Source organism: Pteropus alecto, unplaced genomic scaffold (genome assembly GCF_000325575.1).
Source record: "Pteropus alecto unplaced genomic scaffold, ASM32557v1 scaffold12, whole genome shotgun sequence".
Taxonomy (NCBI): domain Eukaryota; kingdom Metazoa; phylum Chordata; class Mammalia; order Chiroptera; family Pteropodidae; genus Pteropus; species Pteropus alecto.
The window spans coordinates 4,844,230-4,859,333 of record NW_006432669.1 but is presented as its reverse complement, the minus strand read 5'-3'; positions in this window follow the sequence as shown (position 1 = coordinate 4,859,333).

The following is a 15,104-nucleotide window of genomic DNA, read 5'->3' as shown; positions in this document are numbered from 1 at the left end:
ATAATATATAAACCACAAAGGAGATATATTTTAAATATACAGTTCAATGAATTCTTATTTATATATCTACCCATGTATTTACCAATCAGATCCAGATATAGAACTTTCCTAGCACCCCACAAGCTCCTTTGTCTTCAGAGTCAATAGCACTGACACCACCAGCTGCATTCCTTACAAACCCAGGTAACCACTATTCTCATTTCTATCATCATAGATTAATTCGGTGTGTTCCAGAATTTCATATAAATTGAATAATACATAGCTTTTGTATTTGTGTGCATTCTCCTTTTACTCTATATTACATATATAAGATCTGCCAGATGTGTCACATGTAGTGAGTTTTTTGTCCTTGTGGCATTCCATTGCATTAACATACCACAATCTACCTACTCTCCGATGGACTTTTAGATTATTTCCAGTTTTGAATGAAACTACTATAAACAACCTTTCACATGTCTTTTAGTATACGGGTATACTCATTTCTCTTTAGGGTATATCTAGGAGTGAAATTGCTAGTTACATATTTATTTTTAATAGGAAAAAAGTTACAGAGTAACCAGCATATCAACCAATAGAGAAATCATTACATAAATGACAATGCTTGTTTTCAAAAAGTTTTAATAATATAATTAAAATGTATAGTAATAGATACTATGCAGTAACAAGTTAAAGTTTATGGTGCCACTTTAAATTAAGTCATCAGAAAACAAATGCTATCTATACCATAATACTATACACAAAAGATACATATGTCTGATGTACATCTAATATCATGGGAAAATAGCAAAAATGTCAAAAGACTACAACTGAAATTTTTTTTACCATAGTCAATGAAACATGCAAAATAAAATTTCAAAATAAAGGGTAAACACAGAAAAGACCTTTTAAGGAATAAGGAAAGAATAATTCAGATAACAATCAGGAGCAAACGGACTAAAATAAATAGAAGGGGAGTTATATAGTTTGTGATTGTCTAACATTAAGGCTGAACTTTGACAAATAGACTGATAAATTTGTACAATTAATTAACTATATTTGATATAAGAAAAAATTAGATATGTATTGTATTGAAATAGCATAAGCTTAAATCAAATGTTTTTTAGGAGTGGATCAAATTAAACATGTAATAACTACAAAGAAAGTTTTCTGGTTGTCTCTATGTTGATATTTATGTCATCTACATAGTAAACTTTGCATAGTTCATATGGTCTCTATTGGGGATGGCTGATATTACATAATGACATCTGGAAGCTAATGTATGTAAAACCCAGTGCTGTGATATCTGAGATGTGGTTATGCTCACAAACTTGATGGGATCCCAAATTTACTCCAGTCACCACCTCAGTTCCTGGAAATATGTGGTACATTGGAAAAGCTGTTTCTGTTGGGAAGGAATGGAGAATGACACTTCAACTTGCTTTGATCTCTGCCTCAACTTTATAAATTCACAAAAGATTTGTAAGATTGTTGACAAAATTAAATGGAAATCAAACACATACAGATAATGACAATTTAAGAGAATGTTTGGGGAAACTGAGTTGAAGCTCCCTATTGCGGTTAATACCTATGGACACTGGCCAGAAAAGAAATGAATTAGCCATTAAAAAAATTAAACATGAAATTAAGCCTCTCTATCAAACATATTAAAAGTTCCGAATAACTGTGAATGGTGGAGCAAAAATAGTAACTGAATTGGTAAAAGAATACGAGAAGATCCCTAAAGGGCTATATACATAATTAATATAGAGGCAATCTCTACCTACCCCTGTTGAATGGTTAAAATCCTGGTGGCCTTCAGGGTATTAGTATGCTTAATCTTCTATAATATTCAATTTTGCAGAAAATGTTGTAGGACAAATAATAATTAAAAACAACTGAGAAATATGTAGCAACGAGATAATTGACTGAAGTCACAAGGTGGGCAGAGGGGAAATGGGAGCTGTTTCTCTATCAGAAATGGAGGGATATTACTAGGGAAAAAAGGCAGGTTTTCCAGTTGAAGTTCTTTGCAAATATGCTCATAACTCACCTTAGGATAATAGACTAATAATATTTTCTAGCAGAAGAATGCTTTTCTATGGAGTGCTTTTTGAAGGATGCCCCCTAATTTTGAAGGATTTTTATGGTAACAAAATCTAGAATCTATGAAATTATGAGACACATACTCTTGGAAAATGCCATGAAAGCCTTGTAATAATCTGGATATAAAATAGAGATGTTTCATAATTTAAATACTCACATTGCATTTATGACATGCATACCTCACCTAGAGACCTTTTCTGTTACTATGGGCCAGAGTGTGCCTGATATGGGAAAGAAAGACCTGGAGAGCCACATAGGATATATCCAAGACCTCTCCCTGCTTTGTCTAGGCCACTTGATAGCTGTGTCCTTGATACTGAATAAGAGCTCAGTTTCATGTGAGTGTGATATGACAGTCAGAGCCTCTATGTTAGCTAATAGTGAATGAACCATTAACTTAACTATTAACCTTCATAAAATACAGAATGAAAAGAATCTCATCCTGGAATGTTAAAAAAAAGGTAATCCTTAACACAAAATTGTAACCGAGTTTCTGATATCATATTTTCTTTAATGATAATATCTTTCTTTTTTTCTATCTATCCATCATATATCAGCTCTCTATCTATCACCTATAGTAAAGCTATAAAGACAGTTTTGGCCCATGTATACAGAAACTTAAAATATTAATTAAGAAGTCAGAGTATGAATGTAAATATTGATTCTAAGTTATATAAGGCTTTTTTCTAGTTATCTTTTCATCTCAAGATGATTAACTAGAAGGGAATGATTGATGAAAATGGAAACTTTAAAGCTAAGGGCTGACAGAAATGTGAAGAAGTAAAGTAGCCAGTACCACTGTTTTTCTCCTCTTAGGGGAGAGTTTTTGCTGACTTGCAAGCCATTTATTGAATCAATAAACATGTGTTAAGCAGCATCCTCTCTGCACCAGCTACTGTGCTTGATTCTGGGTCAAGAAAAGAAAAATGAATGACACACATTATTTCAATTAAGGAAATAATATTATAATAGTAAAGGAGGTAGATTAAATCACAGGATAATATAGCATAGCAAAAGTTTGAGCAAAAATACCAAGAGATAATAGATATACACAAGAGGAGGAGCGAATGCAGACATAGGGTGGTTGAATGGGAAGGTATAAGCAGCGAATATAATGAGAAATGTTACTTTATCATTTCTATCTCAAAAGTAACACTTCAAAAAAAAATAATCTATGTCCAAAGGCTGTAGATAGTAGTAATAAAATGTAATGAAGGTCCTTGCTGGGACCCACTGCCTAGGAGTTCTTTAGCATCGCTAATCTGAAGAAAAAAATAAATAGAATTGAACAAATTTGTCAGCTTGTTATTAAATATAAAAATCATATTAGTACTTAGTTGAAATATTTCACAGAAGCAAAATATAAAAATGTAACAGACTGTAGCACTCTGCTTTTTTCTCATCAGCCTTAATGAAGGTACCACATGGAGCTTTTTCAATCAGAATTGTTGGCAGGGGAGAAACTCTAACCTTGGCACAAGAGGGAGCCTGATGTTTTTAGAAAACACAGGTATTTTTAAGAATAAAGAAGATAAAATAAAATCTGGTAAAATATACATAACCAAAGTTGACTAACACTGAAAATTCAGAATGTTCTCCCTCCTATTTCATGATGTAATCATTCTTTTCTATAAATTCCTAATTTTGTTAGCATTTGTGTATTAAAGGAATAATAAGACAGGTGCTTCTAGTCTTCAAAACTGTAGCATTCATTTATTTTCTAGCATTCTAGAAAATAAAAATTTTCTAGATATTCTCTGGTTTACCACAATCTTTGTTTCCTGGATCTCTGTATTGATTTATAAATAGTGCCAGAGGAAGGTCTTAACTCTATCCTTACTGCAAAAACCACCAGTTGCTTTATCTAACTCTGGTAGATTCAGTAAAAAAAAAAAAAATCTTGATGTCTAACTAAAGTTAATTATTTGAAAGACTCCCTATCTGACTCGCTAATTTGTTAAGTTCAGAGGTACTAGGAATTCAAGAGCATGTTTTAGACTACCAGATTAGCCAATGATTTAGCTTTTCTTTCTTCAATGAAAGTTGTTAACTTCTCAAAATAGAGAGAATTTGTGAAAATGAAGAGAGATCTATTGAATATCGACATGTCAGGCTTTGCACTACACATAATACATATATTGTCACATTTAATCCTTTAAAAAAAAACCGTATGAAGTAGATATTACTATTTCTCATTTCATGGGTGAGGAGATGAAAAATCAGAAAAGGTAACTTTTTTATTGTATATCTATTGAAAGTGATAGAGCTGATATTTAAATTTAGGCCCAAATCACCCATGATGATGAGCAATAGGTATTTTTCTGAAGCTTCCTGTTAGTCATGCAGGGAGCCAGCTGAATGAATATACACACGCAAACATATATGGATACTAGGAAAAGTTAGATGATAGATGATGGATAGACAGAGACAGACAGACAGACAACAATGTTAAGGCTGTTAGAGTAGCACTCTTTCTACATAATCACAACTACATTATCACTTTATATCTATTCTTACTGAATACATTCTAAATTCTACCCTACATAAAAATAATTGCAGAAAAATGCATTAATGTGTTCTGATTATTATGATGATTGTAAGACATTTTCAAAGGAAATACAAGGAACAGTATTTTCCAGCAAATAACTGTAAATAATTACAGATACTTAAATTAAACTGCTATTTAAAGGTCTCGAAGCGTAGTTTCTGTATATAACTTTTTGCATAGCACATAATGTCCATGAGTCTTGAGGGGATGTGGTATTTCATATTCAAATATCAAAATTCTCAAATTCACAAACCAATAGCATGAGTGAAATAAAAAGTATCTCAAAAACAATAACCAGAATGTGCTATTTTAAAACTAACTATAGAAAGACATAAATAATCAACTTTTCTTTTCTACTCACTAAAATCACCTCAAGATAAGTGGTGTTGGATAATTAGGCAGAGGAAAGTGTACTCTGCTCAGACTCATGGGAAGCAGTAAATCTTTAACACTTATTGAATTTGTGTTAATTAGTTATCCATGAAAGGCACTAGTTTTATTTAAAATGGTTGTAGGGCTTCAAAAAAGAAAAGAATACTATTCAGTTGAATTTAAAAAGTTTTTAGTCAAGTATCAAAGAAAAAGAAAGTGGCACTTGTTTCTACACACTTATCAAAATAGGTACAAAAGGCAATAAAGGTACATCAGAATCCATATGCTAGTGTTATGTGGCAAGAAAGAGGTTTAAAATACAATCCTTATACACCAAGAAGCACAACTTAACTATCTGGGTACTTGGAATATGGAAAAGGTAATTCTAAATTTTTCTAGCATTTGGGTCATGTAGAAAATTGCTCTAAGTCGCCTGTTCTTTCTGAACCTTCCTCTTCTCTTTGGTAAAGAATCACAATAAAATACAATCTTGCAAGATTTTTGCCAAGATCACATGACATAAACATGAAAACACTTTGAAAACTACAAAGTGTTATAAAAACATAGAATATTTTTATTACTTTCTAGAGTGAAAATTATTCAGAGCTAATAAGAAGTGGATAGCGATGTGAAAACAGGAGAGGCCAGAAGAGTCGAAAAATCCACTTAGGAAAATCCACATTTTAAAGGAGCTCTGGCCTATCTCACTGGTCAGATTAATTTGATAATGCAAAGTCATTGTCAGCATGACATACAGTATATACCTGAGTTCTTATCCTGTTTTCTCTCACTCATACAGTAGCTGGGCTACTCTGGAAAATAAAGAAAGCAGCAGACGGGGATACCATTTAGATGCTGTCATATCTGGTTTTGAAACTATATAGGTTCTGCTTCACCCTAGAAAATGGAAGTCTAAGGCTTCTTAATTTTCCAAACCTAAAATAAACATAGTCTATTGTGAGCAGGAGAATTGTACTGAGAAAGAGTTTTTTCAGTATTACTTGTAGATCCCTTTTCCAAGGCATCATCTTAATAGGCAAGTCTCTCTCATAGCTGAACATGCCAGGACAGTGACATTGATTGCAAGAATGACATTTTGCCTCTAGCAGTAGATGGCATTCTCTGAGGAGCCCATAATATCCTACCTACTTCAAAATAATCCTTGCTTTTGCTTCTCTGTTCACAATCAAGTGGATGATTATACGCAGCTTCAACACAGCAAAGGACCAGGGACAAACATCAAGGAAATACAGTGAGGTAGAATTAAAATTTAGAAAGGGCCACATATTTACTTTTTATATCCCTCCTGTGTACCAGCACTGTGATAGTTATTTGACTAAAGTTTCTCTTTTAATCTTCACAACAGTCCTGTAAGAATGTTTTTTTAAATTATTATTATTATTAATTATTATTATTTTAAAGATTTCAGATGAGGAGAATTCAGTTCAGAAAAATTGGCTTAGGAAATGACTGCTGAAGTCAAGAATCAAATCCAAATCATGGTTCATGTTTCTGTCAGTATAACATTACCTCTCAGACTCTGTGAAGCTTTTGTATTCATTTTCATTTTTGTTTTGATTGTATAACCAACAGGGGAAATCTCACAGAAACTCAACTGTAAAATAGATATGCAAATAGTTAGTTTAATTAAGAGGTAGGTCATAAAGAGTAGGCCTTCACTGGTAATTTCTCAACACCCCTGCATTTATCCCTATGACAGTTTTTTTCAAAGCCATGTCCCTTTCCAGGACTCAGGAAATCACTCAACTCACCAAGCTAACTTGTGCCATTTCTCTGGAAATTGTTCTTGGTGAATACAAATAGAGGTGAAAGGGATGCTATCAGTAGAATCAAACTGCTGAAATGGAGAGGGAAGCCACAGAAAGGTGCCAAGACTGGAATTTAATTTGCCCATTTCATAATTCAGCTTATGATCAGTCTGGCTTTAAGAAACTCAATGTCATTTATGCTAATGATTTGAATGCAAATTTATTTTTACCAGTATTCTCTCAGATTATGAATCACACATTTTCATAGTCACACCTGACATTAAAGAAATGTCTGACTTATAATTGCTTCATTTGTCCTTAAAGAAAATGAATAAATGCATTTAAAGGCACCGCTAATGAGTACAACAGCATTTTAATTAATATGCCTTTAATTAAAAAATAAATTTTCTTTACAAGATCCTAAGTGATTTTTTCCACCCTCTCTAGGCGAAAGAGCAGTATTAAGTATTTCCACCCATTAGATTTTAGTTTTAAGTGACTAAAAAGTTAGATTCCCGAATCCATATTAGAACAATGGAAAAAAATGGGAAAAAAAAAAACCCTCATAAATGAAACTTCTGTTAAAAGTAAATCACATCAAACATTTCCCCAATATTTGAAAATGGAACTTATTTTAACTTCTGTTCTCTGTCTCAGGTGAGCACAGTCAATAAGGAAACACAGCAGCTGCTATGGACCAAAATACCTTGGGAACCAGCTTCTTGTTCACCATCTACTTTTTATCCTAACTCAGGGCATAAGGTTTTATAAATTATTGTTGGTTTTTATTTACATACAAACACCTAGCCAGAGCAAATGTGACATAGGAGTCCAAAAAATTGGGTGAAAAAGTCTCTTTTAAAAAATTGACAAATTAGCAAACAGTAGCTCTAAAGAAAATATCTTCTGTGAAAGGTGAACTAAGTCAACTTTTTCTGTAGCTGGAGTCAAAACATTCACTGTAAGAATACTGTTATGATATAGGAAAGCAGATTTAATTTTGGTGTCCCTAGAACAAGTTGAAAGGAAACACTGATCTTTAGGCTCATAATTCAGATTCAGCAAAGTAGTACCCAATCTTCAAATAGCACAAAAAGTCAATGAAAATGCTAATCTCTAATATTCCAACCCAATGCATTTCAATTAGAATTCTTGTTTTCTATCTTGGTCAGTGGCTCTTGAACTTTAATGCATGTAAGGTACCACCAAAAAGTGCTAATTTAAAGTGTAGTATCTTAAGCCGCATACAAAGCTTCTTCTTCAGTTGACCTGGGGTAAGGCTTTGAAAATTCCGTTTACCCATGTGATTCTAAAGCAGATTATTTGATGACCATGAAGAAACACAGACCTGTAAAGATGGTTTTTCTAGATAAAATACAAGAGAAAAAAATCTGAGGAGAAAACATAATCTCTCATAGTCCTACCCCTTAACATAGGTACAGTTAAATCAGTATAATGGCTTCTAGATAAGCATTTGTGTGGGTGTGTTGTGTGTGTGTATAAAATTATCTGGTTTTCTTCAAGTTGTATACATTATATGTAACATTGCCTATCTAATTTAATATTATGTCATCATAATTCCCCTAAGGCCATTAAAAACCATCTGTATATAAAATTCTGTATTGAATATAATTCTTTTTCTCAAGATTTGAAGGCATCATTCTATGGTTTTCTAATGCAGTGTTGCTAATGAAAAGTCTAATGATAGATTTCTGGTTGCTTCATAGCTGACTTTTTTTTTAATCTCTAAAAACTTAGAGGACTTTATCTTCATGTTTGATATTCTTAAATTTCATCAGCCTGTGTCATATAAATAAAATTAACCTGCAAAATTAGAGGGGTTACACAAATGAGATTTTGCTAAACATTTTCTAAATCTCTTGTTCATTTAAGAATAGATCTTAGAGATTTTTTCCATTTTGGTATATTTAGATCTCACTTATTTTAATGGGCTAAATAGCATTGAATTTTATGGATATCCCATAATCTGTTTAACCCCTTTTGGACTAACAGACATTTACATATTCCCAATTTTATCCAATTAAAATGATGCAATAAATATGCTTGGATATATCCTGAGAACATATTCAAATACTTGTGTAACATTGATTCGTGAACATATATTTTTTGTTAAAAGGATATGTATATTAATATTTTATATCATTAGGCTCCTGTTGCAAATCTGTAAATGAGACATTAAAATTGTGTTTAAAAATTTGTTAGGGAATACTCTAGAGATTAATACTTATGAGTGAGTGATAGAAAAAGATGAATTACAATACAGTTACAAAAGGGGCATCAGTGAAATCCTTTCAGCATTGGAGCTGAGATAACCTTTAAAAATGTTTCCTACTGTGGCAAGACAGCTGAGACTTATAGCTTTACATCAACCAGTCATTGGCTGTGTCAGGGAAAGAACATAATTCTGGCAATGCATGTCCCTTCAATCCCCCAAGAGGCACCCAGTTGAAATGTGCCAGGTGCCAATTCTCAGCAGTTGAGCTAATCAGTGTTTCAGTACTTGGGGCTCGAGGGATCTGGCCAGTAAGCCACAGCATCCACTACCACAGACACCTTTCTGCTGATTATAGGTACCTGTCTTGTATAAATTCTGGTAACAACTCCTAATCTAGTGCTCCTCTTTAGTTCAGGAAAATTTACAAGATAAAGATCAGAGGAATGAACTATAGTGCTTTAAGTCACAAATGATCCTCATTATTTCTCTTTTCTACTTCATTGTAGATACCTCTAACCTTTGATGAGCACCTCCATTGGCCAAGATAACTTACCTGGTAGAGTAACCCAGAACCTTTATCCATGAGGCATCAAAGAGCCCTAGTCCTCAAATATAAGCACTCCTTCTATAAACTTCTAAGTAAGACCCCTAACATTCCAGAACCAAGAACTGTGAGGATGTCAAACACTTATTTCATGAGTGGATAACTGGGAGTGAGAGTAAGTGGAGTCACTTCTTTATCTATCCCTTTGTTTCTGAACTCGTGCATCCTATCTGTTAAAGATAAAGCACCACATACTCATAATTGGTTTGAAGTATGCACAATATTATGGAAAATGGTGGCTATGTTCTTAGGGTATTATCTGCAAACTGGTACTATAGCTCCACCTTCATCAGAACTTTGTAACTATCAGCAGTTTCTAAGTGATGTAGCATGTAATTAAACCAGTTGATCTCATGTTTATGCATTTACTCCTACACCTCTTTTGCTGTGAAAGAGGATAACAGGTTGGTGTATTGAATACTCTACAAACCTTTAAATAGTGCTACTGGCTGCAGTCCCACAAGCTGAAAAGACAAATTTATAATCAAAGAGTTTCATAATCCAAACATATGTTAATTCTCTAAATATGTTAATAATCTAGATAAGATGAATTTCTGCCCCTTTTAGGGTAGAAGGTGTCCAATGATACCAACATAAACCAAGTGGCTGGTTGGCCTTCTCAAGGAATAGTACCCTATTGGGCTCAAAGCTAGTCTTTCCTTGGAAATTTAGACCAATGCTTGATCAAACACAGTGAGTGGGGAGCCCATATTTTGAGACACATTTATAGCCTTCATGGCAAATACATTCATTTATACATTGTGTCAACACTGGAGTTGCCAATGACAAATGCTGTCTGATGTCACATTTCAATGGGGAGATAGAGGAAAATTGTACTTTTTGGACCTTTTGGAGACCAATGAACAGGTGACTATGATTCCCACAACTCCTGACACCGGGATGAAGGGAAAACAGATAATGCCTTCCAGTGTTGGATTTGAGGTCACTGCCATAAGAATGCCTACCAGGCCCGACTATGAATGAGTCACTTCAGGCTCCTACAAGCCTCCATTGTTCCGCCCCCCCATTACTGAACATATTATCATTAGAGATGTTTTGTGTTTGTGCATCCCTACTCTCCTTTGTCCATAGCCCTAACAGGAATTGATATGGTTAAGACTATCTTTCTGGGGCATGTGGAAGACTATGGACTTACCCCACTAATGATACCTAGTGCTGCTGTGCCCTCAAAACTAACCACCCTCAGTGCCAAACTTGAAAAAGCCAAAGCTCTCCATGAGACTACTTCTCCACTCAGTAGTCCCTTCTGGTCTGTACACATGCACCATGTACCTAGAGACTTGCTTTTGACAACTGGCAACTCGAATCCATAGTCCCACCTTTGACACATATAGTACCAAAAATTGTTATTGTCATAGAGGCTATAGCTCAAGCTGAGGGAACTTGGTATGCAGCGATTGATATTACAAATACACTTTTCATCATCTGTCTACACCCCAATTATCAGGATCAATTTGCCTTTATGTAGAATGGCTTACACTATACATTAATGTTTTCCCATAGGCTACCTAAATCCCCTGACTATATGTCATCAATAGACAGGCAATAATCTGAAAAAACTTACAGTTCCAAAGAGAACACCAGCCTTCCATTATATTGATGACATCTCCTGCTGGGCCCAGAGAAGGGTATCCCCTACCAAGAACTGGAAGTCCTCTTGACCCACAGGTCACAGTATGACTGAGCCATTAATACAGGTAAGGTATAAGGACCTATTACCCAAGTGAAATTCCTGGGCCTAATCTGGGAAGAGGCAAAAATGCCTCATTTCAGAGGAGACAATTATCAAGCATTTGGCTCTCTCTGCCCCAACAAATAAAAAGGGGAACAGCCCACGGCAGGTGACCTAAGCTGCTCCACCTGCCTAGGCCCCATCAGTTCTCATTTTCTGTTTGAGTTACAAGTTTCAGTAACCTCTTACTTTGCCAATTTGAGCTTATGGCAGAAGGACTATCACTGGTTAAACAAAGGTGCCTAAGGCTTTTTAGACCTATATATTCTCAATCTGCTTAAAGGCACACATCCTTTGAGAGATCATTCTTGGCCTGTTGTTGTGCCTTGGTAGATACTGAGTGCATAAACCATGGCTATGAAGTAGTCTTGTAACCAGAAATCCCAATCGTGTCACAGTTCAAAGACAGTCCTCAAATAACTGGTAGAGGCAACTCAGGAATTCTCTCTAGTGAAATGGAATTGGTACATACAGAAATAGGTAAAACCAGGCTTGGCTGGGGACTCACAAAACCATGAAAAAAAAACATCAGGAATGTCCTTCTGCCCCCAAGGCATATTGTTCAAGATGCTGCTCCTTCACTGACCCAATGAAAATCCAGATACGGAAACTTTCTGGACCACATATTGGTCTGGTTTACTGATGCCTCTTTTTGGTTAATTTCTACTAGGCTGGAAAAGGATACAGGTGCCATCTAACCTGAGCAATACCTGTCCCTTACTAAAAATAGTAAAGGGATGCTCAGCACGATGGTCAGAGTCTGATGAGGTATGGATGGCTATCCAAGCCACCCCAATAAATGAGACATGCTATATTTCACTGACTCTTGGGGCAGTGGCTAATAGTCTGTCTGTTTGGTCAGGCCACTGGCAAGTCTCAGACTGCTACATAAAAAAGCCCCTCCTGTGGGGATGAAATATTTGAATAAGAATTAGCTCTGTTTCTAATGAGTTTTTTTTTTAATTTTTTATCTTATTATTAGTTTCAAGTATACAGTACATTGGTTAGACATTTATATAGTTTATAAAATGGTCCCCGTGATTGCTATGTATCCCCTCTGGCTCTCCACCTAGCTATTACTGCTAACTGCATTCTCTATGCCCTGTTCCCGATCCCTGTGACCATCTAGCAACTACTAATTTGTACTTCTTTAATCCTTCACTCCTTTCTCCCAGCCCCCCTACCCCTCTCCCTTCTGGCCATCACCAGATTGCTCTCTATGTTTGTGAGTCTGTTTTTGATCAGTTTGTTCTTTTTGTTTCTTAAATTCTTTTCATAAGTGAAATCATATGGTATTTATCTTTCTCTGTCTGACTTATTACACTCAATATAATAACCTCTAGGTCTATCAATGTCATTGCAAAGGGTAGGATTTCATTTTTTTAATGGCTGAGTAATATTCCATTGTATATATGAACCATAAGTTCTTAATCCAATAGTCTGTTGATAGGCATTTAGGTTGCTTCCATATGTTGGCTATTGTAAATTGTGTTGCCATGAACGTAGGGATGCATAGATCTTTACAAATTATTGTTTTAGTTTTCTTTGGATAAATACCCAGAAATGCAATTGCTGTGTCAAAAGGTAGATTCATTTTTAATTTTTGAGAAACCTCCAAAATGGTTTCCATGGTGGCCGTACCAATTTTCAATCCCACCAATAGTGCACAAGGGTTCCCTTTTCTCCACATCCTCACCAACACTTGTTCTTTGATTTATTGCTGATAGCTATTCTGACAGGTGTGAGGTGATATCTCATTGTGGTTTCAATTTGCATTTCTCCGATGATTAGTGACCATGAGTATCTTTTCATGTGTCTATTGGCCATCTGTATTTCCTCTTTGGAGAAATATCTATTCAGGTCTTCTGCTCACTTTTTAATTACATTGTTCATTTTCTGTTGTTGTTGAGTTGTATGAATTCTTTATATATTTTGGATATTAACCTCTTATCAGATGTATCACCCTAATGAACTTATTGTTCTTGTGTACATGTTCACCAGAAAAGCTCTTACACTGTCAAAAGGAAACATAACCAATGTACAGACCATGTTTGTCAGCCAAACACAGAGATTCTAACCCAGAACAAGCAGATGTGTGGCTTATTGCCTCTTACATACATGAGAAGAGAGTTCAAGGGAATTTAGACACCATCCTAGACTGGCCTACATGTATGGGTTGTCACACTGTGGCTTACATATGTCAAAACAGCATAAAAAAAGTTGTCCCTCCACAGCCAAAGCTAAAGATGCTGAATAGGGAGATATCTGTCAGGTCAATGGGCCAGGGAGTTTTTGACAAATAGATCACATTCAGCCTTATCCCATTCAGAGCATTCTACCAGCTCTTAGCTGCAGTTGGGTTCTCTGGGTTTGGCCTAGCCATCCTTGTGCATTCCAATTACTTGAGACACATGATCCAGGTCACCTGGGACCATATTTGTTTTTCACCTAGGTTTCTTGAGCACACTGCCTCTGATAATGGCCCCAAATTGTGACCCAAGTTGTACATCTATGGGCCCCATCACAGAGCATACAATCAATTCTTCATGTTTTATATCACACTCAAGTTGCAGGGGCAATTGTACATTTTAAAGGACAATTAAAAGACAGGCTTAAGTGGCTGATGGGGTAAAGATAATTCCAGACTGGACTACAAATCTCAGAGAAGTGGCCTGGGGCCTCAATGCAGCAGTTCCATGAAAGGGTGCTTCTCATTTGTTCCATATGACTTACCAGGCTGCCTGACCTCCTTCTTCAATTGTACATTCTTCTTTTACAATGATTGACAGCTTGATTTCTGTATGGGGACCCTGCAAGAGCCCTCCATCCCCTTTGACCCCTACCTGAAGGTTCAAATTAATGGGATATTAAAGTAGCCATTAAAATAATGAGGAATTCTAGACAGTAAACTCCTACTCCATTTACAACCCAGGTGCAGAGAATTAATTTTTGCCAACAAGGACTTCAAAAATAATGACCATCGATTTGAAGTCTCTAGTTCAACATTTTTCTTAAGGTATCCCTGACACTTCGTTCCATGTAGCCCCATAGGATCAATACCAGTATATAGAATAGAAATATTTATTGAACCATGAGAGGATCCAAGCCAGAAGATTTGGATATATCACCTTAGAGGATGGATTAAGAGTGCTATCTTTGCCCATTGTACAGAAAAGATGGCCCAGACTGCAGTCAGTGGAGAGAAGTTACTTTGACCGATAGGTTGTGAATACCTTCAAACATAAGAGCTTGGGTACAGGAGAAGGAGGAAAGGGGATATAACTTTTCTTCTCTTTCTCCTACAGCATAGCCTGTGTGACTCCTGACCTGTTGGCCTTGTTGATAAATCTGCCCCAGGCAGTTGTCACTGCTCTGAGTTTGATAAGCTGTTGGATATGTCATTCTCTGCTCAACCCCACAAGTAAACATTTGAGTGTCATGTCACTGAATATCATTAACAGTTATTTCTCTAACCACAGACTTTCTGATACCTCAAGTACCCCAACCTTATTGATCTGCACTGATGCTTTGCCAAACTGGACTCTAACACTACAGAAGCAAAAGGGCTCCCTGAATATCACGTTCTTCCTATCAGAAGTAGGGCCAACTAGAATATAATGGAAAGGAAACATCAGATCCCCCGTCGAGGCTATTTAGGTCTGAATAGTGGCCGTCTTCTCCAGTCCTCTCATACACTCACTCCAGTTCTACGCAGACTTTTCATTCCACTCAAGTATTTT